The sequence below is a fragment of the Poecilia mexicana genome, unplaced genomic scaffold, assembly GCF_051168715.1.
Source record: "Poecilia mexicana isolate PSO_F unplaced genomic scaffold, ASM5116871v1 scaffold_8, whole genome shotgun sequence".
NCBI lineage: Eukaryota > Metazoa > Chordata > Actinopteri > Cyprinodontiformes > Poeciliidae > Poecilia > Poecilia mexicana.
In genome coordinates this window covers 17,820,885-17,836,757 of record NW_028263377.1, presented here as the reverse complement: position 1 = coordinate 17,836,757, position 15,873 = coordinate 17,820,885, and positions in this window count along the sequence as shown.

The window sequence follows — 15,873 nt, the reverse complement described above, 5'->3', positions numbered from 1 at the left end:
CTCCCACAGTCCAAAAACATGACTGTCAGGTTAATTGGCCTCTCCAAATTGCCCCCAGGTGTGAGTGTGTGCATGGTTGTTTGTCCTGTGTGTATCTGTGTTGCCCTGTGACAGACTTGTGACCTGTCCAGGGCGACCCCGCCTCTTGTCCAGAACGTTAGCTGGAGATGGGCACCAGCACCCCTCTCGACCCCACCAAGGGACAAGGGTGTAAAGAAAATGGATGGATGGATGAAGATTAATACTGTACAATTTTACAAAGTGCAACAACAACACACAGCCATCAATTTAAAATCATTGGACTAATCTAATCAAAAAGACAAAAACAATTAGTCACTTTGGCTTGTTTCAGAAATGTTAAATGCATTTGCCTCCTACCCTGTCCATTAATCTTTTATTAACCATTGTGAAAACCTTAATCCTAATCCAGTGAGAAGGACAAGCATTAATCCGAGACAGCAGACGTGGAGTTGACAGTATGTGCTGACATAGCTTTCAAATCTAATCCTTCTTCTGAAAGAGCCTGTGGTTTTGTGTGGGATCGACTTATGTAACTTCAAATACAAAAGAGATCAAATACCTGCCGTCAAGACAGATGTTTCTCTAAACGACATATTCGTTCAAAGCACACAAGCTCTGAACGCCCAGGGCCAGCGAGGTCAAATCTAATTACCGTATTAACCGCTGTCAGATTCTGATACGTTGTTATTGTACCTTGGCTAGGGCAGGGCAGGATCTAGCCCGTGGATGCTCTGCTGCATCTGAATACACTCTTTGAAAACACATGGCGTGACTAAATGTTTGTGAGCACAATCACCTTAAAATAACACGGCATATTTTTCATTTTACTTTGCTGGAGGAGGGCTAAACATTTAGCCCTCCTAAACGTTTATCCGCTAAAATATTTAGCTGCATGCTAAACATTTTAGCATGCAGCTAACATCATACGCAACTTGAAACTGAGCAATTGTTGTTTAAACTACGATGAAACACAGATTCTTAAAAAGCTCTTCAGATCTCTGCAGTCATGTTTCACTTTCTAACTGCTTTGATTCTAATAAGCTCTTTAAATGCGGGCATATTTTCCTGTTTTGTTTGTCAAAGCGTCCATATGTTGGTTTTAAAATCAGCTAACGATGTTCTTTTGTGGTTTGTGGGGGAGTATTTGGTTGTTCTGGTGCAAGGAGTAAAACCTTTTGTTCTTTCATTTGACCCTTATGTTAATTATATTGCTATATTGCTAGTACTCTTTAAAACGTTTGGCTTTTAATCTTTTTACATTTTTATAAATTACTTCAAACAGACGAGACAAATAAATATATATATACATATTTTTTTTCTCACTGATAACTTTGATTTCATGCTTTCACGGTGATGTAAGAAGCAATGTTTTGGAGAGGACAAACACACTGACGTGGCAGAGACTGGAAATTGCATCACTGCCATTGAAATCCGCTTGTTGTAACCAGAGAATTCCTGGAGGAGAGCTATGGAAGAAGGAGTGCCATTGAACCAATACGAGCAGTTTTGTCATTAATGCTCTTATTGTGGTCTCCCAGTACTACTTATTGCTGTTGCCAGCCTGCCTGGTACCACTTTGGACTCATCATTTGACCAGACCTCTTCAAATCCCAATGGCATGACACTGGAATGACTTTGTTTATGAACAGAGTTTCCAACTTCTCCTTTAATGGCTTCAAACCATTGTAAACATTCCCTTTCCTTCTCCTGAATAACAATCAATCGATTGAGACATGGAAAAAAAAAAAAAATCAACATTGAGGTTTCACACACTATGACCAGCTCAGACATGTCAGTGATTTTCCTGTCTTATCCTGCTTTCTCTCTAATGAGGTGCGTGTAACCCTCCACCATTTATGCACCAATGTCACAGTCATAATCCCAGATCCAGACCATGACGGGTTGGGAGGGGGCAGATATGCAGGACCCTTAGCAGGATTTACTGTCTGTTGCATGTCTTGTTGTCTGTCTGAAACCAGCTCATGATATGGGGGATCCTTCTGCTGATGGTGTAAAACTATTTGTAAAGCCTGAGCTGTTCCTGAGACATTACTGTGTATAGACTGGCAAACTATTTAAACAAACTTTGCTCACAGCACCACCTTTTGCATGGTGGTGCTGCAACTAATTGTAAAACATTGGTTTCAATTTTTCTTTAAAATAAATTTAGATTTATACGTTTTTGCTTTTTTTTTGGTTGAACATAAATGTTTTAGATCATAAAACAAGTTCAACGTGTGAAAAATGAAATGAAAATCAGTGAAAAGTCCTTTTGAGGAACTTTTACGTAGTGCCTAGAAAGTAGGGGCTGAATGTTTGATGGGGACCTCACCTGAAAGAAAGAGGACTGAACCACAGTGTGGACATGGCAGTTGAATTTTAGGCTGGGATTCATTTTTACGCCTACATTTTTCACACTGCTAGGAGTGCAAGATTTAAAGATCATTTTCATCTGTTTTCCTTAACTGAGAGGAAATTAAGTGCCATTCATTTCCTGTTGTCATCAAGAAAGTCCAGGACAGGATCAGTGGTGCCATTATGTTTTAAAGGGAAGTAGATTTGACAGTCATCTACATATAAATTAAATGGGATGCCATGCCACAGAAGAAAACCAAGAGGAGAGACCTGTGGCAAAGTCAAGTACCATCATACTACCACTGCCGTGCTTGACTGTAAGTAGGATGTTTTATTCAAGAATCTTTGTGTTTGTTTTACACTACCTGTAGTTGATGCTTGCCTCCTCAGACCACGGAAAATATTCCCAAAAATCTGGAAGATCACCAGATGTTTTGGAAAATATGAGTTCATCCTTATGAGTTGTCTTTGGCTCCCAAGGGTTTTTGCTGATCACTCTTGCTCTTTCTCGTTAGTGTTATTGAATAATTACCACTGTGATTCACTGGAGCCAGTATTGCTTCAGGTCATGTTCTGTTTTATTACTTTATTTAGTTGATATATATATATATATATATATATATATATATATATATATATATATATATATATATATATATATATATATATATATATCACTGTTTCATGTTTTCTCCATTTCTCCATTTGTGGATAATGACTCGGACTGTGACTTTCTGGAGTCCCAAAGTCGTAGAAAGAACTCTGCAACCCTTTCCACACTGATATGTCAATAAATTAGCATATTATCTGTTCTTCAATGACCAAAATGTGTTATGTTTTGAACTTCCAGATGTTGATTTACCATTGGACTCTGTGTTGCCATGGTATCAAGGCAGTACTGTCATTCATTGTTACAAAATTTATTCTGAAACGAGCATCTTTCTCACCTTGAAAGACTCTATAAAAAGCATAACACAATAAACAATTATGTTGAGGACATAAAACAGCAACTAAGCACAAACGTTACATTTTCCAATTTCTTTCTGAATGATACAAAAACAACCAATCTTATGTATTTTGGTGCTAAGCCATTGAGTAATTTATAAATTAAAAAGCATAACTTAAAGTCTATTCTCTGAAATATGTGGAGCCAGTGTAAGAACTTTAAACCAGGGGAATGTGATCATTTTTTCTAGTTTTAATGAGAATGCAAGTATCTACATTTTGGATTAGCTGCAGTTTTTTGATTGACAGATCCACGAAGACGCAGCTGCAGTAATCAATATCGATGTGACTATGGAAAGAAGCCCTTTGTACGTGGAAGCAGTTCTGTATAAAGCCTTTTAGGGAATTTGTCTACAACAATTTCACAGAAGAGCTATGGATTCAACACTTTCAAATGACAAACTTGACTTTTGATGAACTGTGCAATGATGTGAAGCCTCTGCTGGAGCAAGCCGTGCATTGTCCAAGGACGCCGTTGACTGTTTTACACAAAAACACAAATTTTTGATATGGCTGAAAAACCACCTCATCTACGGTATCAACTTTTAGCAAAATTCTTTCGAGAACTGGCGTGCTTCCACTCAGCCTACTGTTGTAGTTCCCATTTGCGCAATTTTATGGTTAATTGAAATGCAGCTAGAACGACTTGTCTTTTCCATAAGCAATTTGACCGCTGGGGTGAGGAGTTTCACCAAATTACCAACAATTTGCTCTCCTGATACTCCTACTAGTCTTCCTGTTTCCCAATTGCAAGTCAGTGCATTGCACCTTACCACATCTAAAAGCCTCAGCAATGATCTTGTAATTCATTCAGTACTTTACAGTCTACGCGCTTTCCCCTTTGATGAATTTGATTAAGTCACAATGTGAGACAACAAACTTTACCCCAAAGCTCAGTTTTCTTTTCCGTTTGGTGGGCGTGCGGCAGCTGGTTGGAGTTACAGAACCTCTCCTGATCCCCTTTGCTTTCCTGCCTTACAGCACCATGAGCTGCTCACAACGCGTAAATACTCAGAAACTCTGCATAATTGTCAACCCCTAACTATTCCTTCCAGTAGCGTTAAAGTGCTGGTTTACTGTTAATTGGCTTACTGCTCTTTGGAGCTCTGTCAAGATGCCCTCATTCTTTCTTCTCCTGTACGAGCTTGTCGACTGGGACAGAGAGGCCGAAGCGGTATGGAATTAATTTCAGCATTTGCCACAGGAGATAGATTTATCTAGGCCATCCATCCCATCACATCACATCTATAAGGCGAACCCCCACCTCCTCCAAAAAAAAAAAACAGTCTTTGTTTCCTTGTTTTGCTCAAGTGTCTCCTTTTGTTTATCTCTTCAGTTGCTGAGTGTTGCATTTGATGGTCAAGCTTGAGAAAGTGAACCTTTGGACCCATCAGGATGTGTTTTAGTCAAACACTTCCACAACAGCAACAGAGACAATTAAATCAATAAAGCCTCAACTAATTAATGCATTAGGAGATTTGATGTTTTACTGGCAATGGCACTGATAGTGAAGTGTGAAAAGAAGATAGAGGTATATCATTAGAGATTTTCAGGATGTGACACCATGTCACCTCCGGTGTAATGGAGTACCAGGAGAATAATGATCACTCAGAATAGACGCAAAACGATGACCAAGCAGATATCCCGTCTTCGTTGACAAAATTGTGCAATCTTACTTTTATGAACTTGAAGGTTGAATTAGTCAAACTCTTGTCGTGCCCTATTTAATGATTTGATTTGACCTGAATCATTTAAATCCTAACGTCATAGTGCATTGCTATGGCAAAGCTTTAAAAGAGCAATTATTTTGATTGGTCAAAGACTGCAGTGAATTTTTTCCCCACTATGATTCTGTTTGAAAGTGTGATGAGTTTAGATGAGGTGGACTTACAACTCTAACCTATGTCTAAGACACATATCTGGTATTAGTTGACCACTAGTTTGTTTGACAATATTGTGGCAGAAAAGCAAGGGACACCTGAAGTTGGGAGATTTTGCCAAACAATACTCTGCCTGGCCGATAATTGAAGCTAACCAAGCTCCACCTGAAAACGTGAGCATCTCCCATCAGAGTTAAACTGTGGCCGGCCCTCTGTGATGTGATCCCAAGAGGCCAACATAAAAGGACTTTATACCAATATTTTCCTACCTCAAGAGGCCTTGGAGATCACCATCATAAAGGCTTTCAGGAAAACTCTCCGAAAATCTTAGGAGTCCTTGGAGCTTTGGTCAGTTGAGTGATCAGTGATGTGAAGTGAGATGTACAAATACACCTCACTTTTTAAAATGCTCTAATATATAAAACCAAGTTATCATAAGACTTTAAAACAGCCTTTAGCAATAATTCATAAAACACACATGGTTTTATTGTGAATTTTTTTTCCTTCAGCAGCATCATTTAATTTTTTACTCTCCAAGGTCAAACTCACCGTCCGGTACCTCAGACAGCAGCATCCCAAAGGGCAGGTTAAAATTTAAATGGAAGACTGCTGATGTTTACCATATGCAGCAAGTCTCTAGATCCAGACATGAGTAGTCTTTATGACTATTTCAACTCTGATGCCCCATTTACTAAGGAAACCTACTGTGAAGGAATCAGCACATCCCATAAATGTCTTATTTAGTTACTCTTAAATTTTTTTTGGCCTATAGTCAGTAAGAATCCAGAAGAGCCGGACACTAAAACCTTCAGAAGAATTACCTGCAGAGGAACACAAAATAATAAAAAAAGAAACTATGATGCAAAGAGCCCCTCCCTGGTTTTGTATTTTGCTTTCACAGAGGTTTAGACTAAGACTTTGTGGACATTTTCTGCATTGCATCATTTTTAAAGTGTCCATTGTAGAAGAGACTGGAGCTTAGTTTGGATTTGATCTTTAGACAAAATTGCTGAACAGCAGCAGTAAGGTTATTCAAAATAGTTGGGGATGCGATTTATCAATTGCTGGATGAGACTTTTCATAATAATAATAAAACATATTCATTGCACTTGAATGCATCATAAAGGGCCTGCAACTCTGTACAGAAATACAGCTGGTGAAAAAATAAGTTTTGATGGGAAAGGTATTTGAGATAAAAAGAGAATGTCTACATAAAAAAATACTGCCAAAATAGTTTTTCTTTCTTGCATTTGCCTTTAGGGTGATATTCACGTTCCGTGATCTACAGGAAAGTTGAAGAAAAACAAACTTTGCTTCCAATAGCAAGGGGATGCTGCTTTCAGGAGATTTGTGTGGGTGTCTCTCTCTTATTTAGTCCCCCAGTGTGGAATCCGAGCTGGAGTACAAAATGAGTGCCGGAGCTGTGTGTGTGTGTGTGTGTGTGTGTGTGCGTGTGCGTGTGTGTGCGTGTGTGTGTGTGGGTGTGTGTGTGTGTGTGTGTGGTGTGTGTGTGTGGGTGTGCGTGTGTGTGGTGTGTGTGTGTGTGTGGGTGTGCGTGTGTGTGGTGTGTGTGTGGGTGTGCGTGTGTGTGGTGTGTGTGATGTATCCGCATGAAGAACTAAAATCCACATTAATCATAGACGAATCAAGTCGAACCACTGGATCAAAGAACTGTCAGCTTTAAAAATGGCTCTGTGCCTTGCAATCTTTGAAAAATCATTTTCTGTCCACGGGGAATCTAGTTTCCACCCATGCAGAAGATAACTGCAGCTCTGAAGTTTCAGAGGCACTCTTCCCTTTAAGAAGCTCCCTCCTTTCCTCCCGTCCGAGTTTCCCTCCTCTACCTCCCATGTTACTTTTAGCAAAATCTGAATAAAAATATCAGCTTATATATTTTCTAAATTACATCAGTGTGGCAGGAGCCAATTAATTTTTCAAGAAACCTCTTAAAACAGGAAGGTTTGTGCACTACTAAAGGGAGACCTATGCTTCTTCGAACAAGTTAGGATAGGGCTGTGGGCTATGCAAAAATAATTATGTTCATTACATTTCTTTGCAAAAAATAAATTAATTTAAAAAAATCATGTGGTAAGGTGAGATTTCACCAGGTCAGTTCTGCCTCTAAAACGAGTTGTTTTGACATCACCTCATTCTGATGCGCACTATAATGCAAATAAGCTGCTGCTAGCTGTGACCCTCCGACTCAGTGTTTACACTTCATACACATGAAAATGGGTGCAAACAGATGTGCTGTTGCACAACCGAGTCACTGACTTTGAGCCAGACCCAGAAGCAGAAGAAGTGGAGCCTCCTGAACAACCAACGAGGATGCAGCAAAGCGATTCCTTAATGGTACGTCAGTCCTCATGCGGTCCCAGGAGGGCCTGAGTGGCTCCATGTGTGCAGCTCGAGTGGACAGTCACAGTGCAGAAACGCATTTAAAAGGGATTTTGTGTTAAGAAACTGAACATGTCAACTCCATGTACAGGAAAAAGGAGCTTAACTCCCTTTAGACACTAGAAAGGTTGTTTATTACTAACTGCAGTTAATATTAAGTCGGTGATTATAATAAAGTCATGGATCAGCCAGGCGTGATTAATAGGCCACCACAGATCCTGTGTGGATGTAGAACAAAATAACAGGATTATTGTGTCTTTTACCTGTTATCCACTTTAGGAAGCATTTCACATACTGTTAATTTTACACATGTACCTATCAGAGATGATTCATTCCATGAAACTTCAAACCTAGTCTATTTTTCTCTTAGTTTGTCTGGTTTAGATCATTGTATCAAATGCAATAATTAGAACATAACATTTATGGAACTGGCATTCAAAGTGAGGCGAAAAAGTTTGAAAATATCCACCGTATGAAAGGGATGAAGATGAATGAATATAAACATTATCATAAATCAGAATTATTTATCTGCACAGTAGAGGTTTCTGCTTTTCACATCACACAGGTCGCAAAGTGGAGATGCATTAGATTTCAAACTAGTGACTCTTATGAAGGTAGTGCAAATGATTAATAAATCAAGATCTTAAAATAAGACGAATAAACTTAATTTCTCCAGGTAATGTGTTCAAATTATACTCTTCTATGTTAAACTCTCAAGGTAGTATAACTACAACTTCCCCATGCCCCTGTAAGTATCACATCTACAGATAGACCTTTTTAAAAACCCAGTGTAATCTTGTTAGATTTTAACGAGCAACAAACAGCTCTAATTTGCTCTATCACCATGTCATTTGGCATCAACATGTAGACCACTTTGTTTTATCCTGTAACATCCTTTAAAGTGTTTGAAGCAGGCTTAAACCACACTGAGCAGAGTGTTGTGAGCAACAGCCGTCAGGGGATGTTAGACTTGAGAACTGAGCCACTACTCAGGCACGTGCAGAGGGGGCTGGGGGTGCTTGAGCAGCTGCCCTTTTTGCTCCTTGCCCCAAAGTGCCCTTTTGGTCAATTTTTTTTTTTTTTTTTGTTGGCATTATTATTTTCTAAGCCCTCTTCTGACACATAATGACATGTACTAAAATTATTTTTTTTTGTACAACATAATAAGCCTTCCGGTCACCTTGTTACCTTTGACCTTTTGCCCGTGACGCATGACGCAGTTGCCTCTCGCACAGTGAGATGAGGCGGCTAACTGGAGCTCAACGTAGTGAACGTTCCAGATTACAGAACAGTTTTTGGTGAATTATATATAAAAAAACGTTTTTGGTGAATAAAGTGGAGTAGACCTGCTTCTTGTCAGATGACGGAAAACGTCGTAGTATCGTTTCTGCTTCAGCACGGAGTAGCGGTTTAAGCAGAGAGGTAATGAAATACAACAGACACTGACAGGCCTCTGCGTCTGCTTTTCTCTGAAGAACCACTGAACGAGAGGAGACAGCCAGGTGAGGAAAAACTGTTCTTATCTATCGATTCAGTATTTTTATCATACAGACAATAGGCTGTTGTTGTTGTGCCATTAGCTAGCTGCTAGCTAACGACTTTGCTAGCAAAGCTAAATAACTGAAAAGCTTCTTCCCTGTGTACCAGGCACATCGCCCGTCCAAAACTTATCATCTCCGTAATGGATAAATGTCGGATCTTCTAATTTCCTTTGCTGCATAATGTACATTGCATTTATTCTGGCGTTAAGTAAATGTATCTTGAAGGAGAATAGCACTTAAATAAAAGTCCAACAAGGATATTCATTTAGAATTAAAAATAACTCACCCTGAATTACCATGATAGATGTAATGTGTGTCATTAATGAAGGGGAAAAAACTCAACCCAGACTTTAAGTTTAGGGTCTGGTTCGCAGAGTATGTAGTTAATTTTTTCCCCCAATTATTAAATGGGAAAAAATAAACTAACCTCACTTAAGTAAATTAAAATTGTAATCAAAACTTTTGGAATTGTAATGATTTCTTTTTAAAAAACAAATTGTTTTGTTTAAAAAACTTTTTTAAAATTAAATAACTAATTTTTGTCTTGTGAACTTAAAAAGTTATTTGCCAAACATAAACTTTTATTTGCACATATCAGAAATCTTTTGTTGCGATTTTGGGTCCTGCCCATGACGTTATGTGAGGATCACAAGCAAAACTTTGAGTCAAACAAAAACTTAGAATATCAAGAAAAGATTTCTGACATGCACAAATAAGTTTGTTTTGCAAAAAAAATTCCCTTCATGAGACAAATGTGTGATTTAAATGTTTAAAAAAGTTTTAAGCAAAACTCAGTAGGCTTTTCCCGTAGTGACATGCATAGTGACATTCAATTTTTGCTTTTGTTTTTTTCTTTGTTTCTGCAGTTCCACCTTAAAGTTTGATGCAGCTCTGCTTTCCTGAATGGACCATCTTCATCTCCACTGCAGCAAACGGGCAGTTCTTTTTTTATAGATTACAGTACACTAAAAGGTTGCATCGGGCCCTTGTTTACATTTGTAATAAATGTGTCTTTACAGTGTAATTCTGTAAAGACAAAATATGTAAATCAGAGCTAAACCGCCAGCTCTGATTTGCGTATCTTGCTAAATTGCGGGTTTGAATATTGCAATACTTTCCTATAACAAAATAGACCTGCCCTTTTATTGGTCTCTGCACGGCCCTGCCACTACTAGCCACTTTCATACACTGAATGAAAAATGAAATAATGAGTATTTCATATGCATATTTGTGACCGATATTCAACAATGCAATGCCATGATAAATAGTTATTGTTGCTTAAAACATAAGATTTGAAGGACCTATCTGAATAGAACTGGACCACATCTTAAGCTCTCTTCTGATTAAAAACTGAGCTGCTTTTTTTGTTAGTTTTTTTGTTTTTGGTCGTGGGTTTCAGTGCGCTGCCGACATCAGGGTGGAGGGTTGGTGGAGATGTGATTGTGCTTGACAAAATGAGCTTGATGCGAACTTTGAAGCTGTCAGGCCTCTCAACACCTTGACAGCAACAGATAAAAAAAAAAAAAACCCCGTAACCTCCGGGGTCTCACGCTCACTAAGGGTGTCAATGAAGCTGTTAAAGCCTCAGTTACTTTGTCAGCCTCGTTTGCTAAAGCTACTCCTGGAAGCCATTAAAACATATTTACTTGTTTTACATTTTTTTTGTAACGCAGAAAAGTCCTGGCTGTTTTTGGCTCGTCAATGGAAGATACTGAAAAACGTGAGTCACGTACTGCACCTGAACTTCACAAAGAATCTTTAATTATAGACATAAAGTGCTGCTGTAGGATGAGTCAGAGGGATGTGTGCAGATAATATGAAGGGGTCAAGGCTCTGACTTCTTTTAGTCTCTGCAACTAGCTGAAGAGAACACAATTGCAACCTTTTTCAGTAGACAAGCTTGTAGAAAAAGTTCAAAATGGGCTTGGTGATAATTGACAAAAGAGTGATTTCAAAAGCTTGATGTTTGTTTGAGCTTAACTACAAGATGCTTTTAGTCCAGTTTTTTTTTTTTTTTTGCAATTACACTTAAGCCAAGAGGAAAAGAGAAAAGGGAAAGCACATGTTGAAAATATGAAGTCATTATGTCCTCATATTGAGGACCCTCTCAGAGGGAAACAACTGCATTGCTCTAAAAAACATATTATAGATTACTTTTACATTTTTGCTGTCATATATCACACTTAATTGCTTCAGATCATCAAAAGATTTATATTAAAGAAAATGTAATGCAATTAAAGAAAAAAAAAAAGCAGTTTTCAAGCCATGATTAAGGGAAACCAAGCTAGATTTCTGTCCTGCAGAATAAAGAAATCACTTAAATAGAATTTGGATGGCAATTTTCCCCATCATACATTAATCATTTGAAAACCTTTTTTATAAGTTTGTCTGATTCTGGAATGTGTTTGATATTGAAACATTTCAACATGACAAGCACTACAATACATTTGAGGGCACTGTATCAGTCACTATGTGCATTATGAAGCTCAGCAAAAGCAAGTTGAAATGAGTGAATGAACTTCATGTTCTCTAAATTTAGACAAAAGCAGTCGAAAAGGAGGGTGGAGGAGGCGGAGACGCATAAATCTACAAGTTGAAGTGACCTTTAAATTTCATGCTCAACTTCCTCTGTCCAGGTTGAAAAGTTGAGAGGTTAGCAGGTTAACACCCTCATTAGTCAATGGTCTTTATGATTAAGCTAATGATTGCCAATGTTTGTGTTTAACCACTTGAGGCTATGTAAGATATCTAAAGACATATTGATTTATATTGTTAGTTGATAAATCATACGAGGCATTAATGTTTATCAATATAGCCATTATGTTCATGTTATCCTTGTTATATGCTCCACTTCCATCTCTGTGTTTAAATAAAGACACTATTGCAGTACAGTATTGTTAGATATTGAGAAGTAGTGGTTGCCAATGGTTCCGTTTTGGTCATCAGTGTTTTATATGACAGCTTTAAAACTTATTCCAGCTGCAGAGGCCATGTGCTTGTTTATTGTAAGAGGCATCTTTAAGTGTTTTTCTGGCGCAGCCCACAATGCATTCACCAGTTCAGACTTTTTCCAAAACACATTTCAAGGGTTCACAGCCTTGTGTGCCTGAGGCACTTCTGTCTGCCAGACACCATCAGTGAGGAATTAAACAGGAGGCACTTAGTCAACATAGATATTTGAAAAACCTGGTTTGTTTAAATGCTGTTGCAAAACGGAAATGTATACTTGAAAGGGTGATCCAAATGTTCTTTTGTGCATCACATTAGGCTAATTTGAAGTTTGAAAGATAAAAAAAAGAGACCGACACAAAGTGCCAAGTTACTGTGAGGGGGACAGAAAATAAAGCAAGGTATTCCAAATATTTCACAAAATGAAACTTGGAAAAGTGTGGAGTGCATTTGTCTTTGCATTCACCCTCCACTCCCCTTCACTATGATGCACCTAAATAAAATCTCGGTCAGTAATCTAATTGGCAAACATGCCCACTCCTCTGGCGGGAGAATCTGTCAGCACTGCTATTAGTCTGGCATTCACTGATCACATCTTTATGGAAGAGGGCCAAGAAGAAAGCTTTCTTTGAAATAAAGCCATAAAAAAATCCCATTTGCAGTTTATAAGTCATGTTGGGGACACCGCAATATGTGGAGGGAGACGCCCTGGCCAGACGAGACCGACACTGATCTTACAGATCAAAACGGCATGTGTGATGAAAGCTTAACTTTATAAATGCACCTCTTCACTGAAACAGTGCTGGCAGGATCAAGCTGTGAGGAGGATTTTGTCCATCAAGGACAATAAAGGAAAACCATCGGAGTGAAAGATCCAGGGAGAAAGACTGAGAGTGGGGCTGAGGTCCAGCTGGACAATAACTTTTAAGATATGGCTTGAGCTAAACTGGAATAGATTAAACTTTATTCATGTTACATGGTCTGTACTCCTTATGCTTTATATAGCCAGGGGTGTTTTGGAGCTTATACTCTGTAAACATTGCTGTTATTCACATAACGCCATTCTGTTGTGTGTCGAAAAACAGATGGCTCTGTCAATCATTTATGAAGTTTATGGTTTCTCCATGTCTTCCTCCTTTAGGTGAAAGCTGCATACTAGGATTACCTAGCCTTTGTTGCGTCCAACATGGCAAATATTCCATTTCCATAAGCATAATCTATAAAATAAAAAAGTACATATATGTATATATATCTGAATCCAAATCTAGACTTAAAATTAAAGGAGAAATAAAAGGTGTGAATGGAAATTGAATCTCTCAGACACAGTCCAGTTAACAATAATGAAAGTCTAACGTTTACCTCATAAATAAAGGTTGACTAGGTAGATAATACTTCAAATGATGAAATCAGATCAATCAGAAAAAAAATAAATTACAGTTTTGGGTTCAATTAAAAAAAATACAATAGATTTGAAAGTTTGTCGTTTGGATTTGCATTTCTTTAAAAGCCAATCAACATTCTGAGAGAGAGAGTGAGAAGTTTTTATAGACTTTATATGAAAAATGTGCTTCAGCTTGCACAAATTTGTAACAATTTCACATCCATGGGAAAAAACTAAAAGAGACATTTGCAAATCTTATTCAAAATATTAAACATAAACAAAAGGTTATACTGTTCTGTTGGAGAAATAATCAAGTAGTTGCCATCAAATTAAAATGTGCGAGTAGATATGCATTCACTGACTCTCTTTGCAGAATTCTGTATTCAAGTATATGAATAAAAAGTTGAGTGAAAGGAAAAGATATGGTAGAAAAGATTCAAAAGCAACAGATTTAACAGTGGAGCAGTTTAGGACTACAGTGTCTGTGCTTCAAGAGGCACACAGTTATCTAGGATATAGGTTACAACTTTCACATTGCTTGTGTTAGGCCATTTCAGGGACAATGTCAGAATCATCTTCTGTAAGCTAAAAAGAAAAAATATGTAACTGTTGACCAGTGGTCCAAGGTTTTTCAGTACATTTTGCATTTCATCTTATTAATCTGCTAAATGTGAGCCATGTCTTATGCTGGTGTTGGTCCAATGTGTTTTATGCACATTCATGCTTAAGCAGTCTGCAAAAATCTAATTTTCAGATAAATTATTATGACTACGACTTCAAGCTATAATCAGCAAACCCACCAGATATGCAATAGTTCTGTGTTTAATGAATTTATGTAATATACGAGTTTCCTTTTTTGAATTTCTGAAATCCATGAACATTTTAATGATATTCTAACCCGCCAAGAAGTGTCCACATACACTTCAAGGCAGACAGGATTCTGGAAAACAAGTTTCAAAAGCTTTGCCTACAACATGGCCTCAATAGATTCATGTCTGGATTTCCTCACTCTCCGACTAAGCTGACATGGAGCAGCTGTTTGAACTCTTTAGACTGCAAGCAAAATGACAGAGGAGAGACACGACATGCACCAGGTCATTAGACGAGAGGATGGAGTCACTGTCAACATTTGCACTACGCAGACATGAAGGGGACCCTATTAATCCGCTAAATGTGAACCGGGGGTGTCCGCACTTGTTGAGCCATTTCTTTCCGTCTCTGTGTGTTGGTATCGAAACATCTTTGCTGACAGGGTTAACTACAGAACAACAATATTTAGACTGACTCCTTATGACCAGGACTGCTGAGTGTTTACAAAGTTTGCCAGCAGTTTTAAAAGGATTTCCTGGATTTCATGTTGCTTACATTGTCCATTCTCTGTAACATCAACACTCTTTACTACTCTTAATGTGCTTTTTTTGTTTTTGCTCATATATACATTGGAATATTTGATTTTTTTTAAACTATTATTTATTTAGCACTCTTTTAGAAAATAGAAACCAGCTGTAACATCATTGACAAAAATCTAAATTTAACAAAGCTGACTGAAGTACACTATAAATCCCTTTGCTCAAAAGACAGTCTTCCCTGACAGTAGTGGACAAGCCCATTGTTGATATAGCTAGGCTTGTTTTTTGATAAGAAAAAAATAGTTCACATATAAAAACAATATCTGATTCATGCCCATTGTGGCTGATTGACATACTAAGGAATATATTGAAAAAGATTGCTGCGTCTAAGCTGAGACAAGGGGTCACAGGCAGGATTTTACTCCTAAGACCAAGGCCTGGAAATGCAGTCACAAGCTTGGGGAAATGAGAAATGCTCTCTAGCATAGATTTTATCTGCGTCAGCATCAGCTTGAAAAGCTTGTTGCTGAAGTAAACCTCGATCCATCCACCTTTTTTGTGAACTTTGAGCTATGGAGTGTTTGCTAAAGGTGTAATTCTAGCTTTCCTTGCACCATACTTCAGCAACCACCAGGTCTCTGGTCATCAGTCACCATCAAGAAAGGAGCGCTCGTCCTGTGAAGGCAAACAAAGACACCCACTCCAAACACCTTTAGCTCAGCTCGCCTGGGTTACCCGTAGTCCCTCCACTGTGGAAGTCCAGGGCCATCGGATGGGGTCACTGAGGTTGAAATAACACCACTACTTCAGTTTGACCCACCCAATTAAAGCACGACTGCCATTTCTCATTTGATCTCCCACCAGATACCAAGTCTCTGTCCATTCAGTGATAGATTTAGAATGTGTTCATTGTTTATCTTATAACCCATCTCATGGAATCACCCCCAAGAAGCCACACGGAGAGACTGCAAAAAAAAAAAAAACAACTTCAGGTT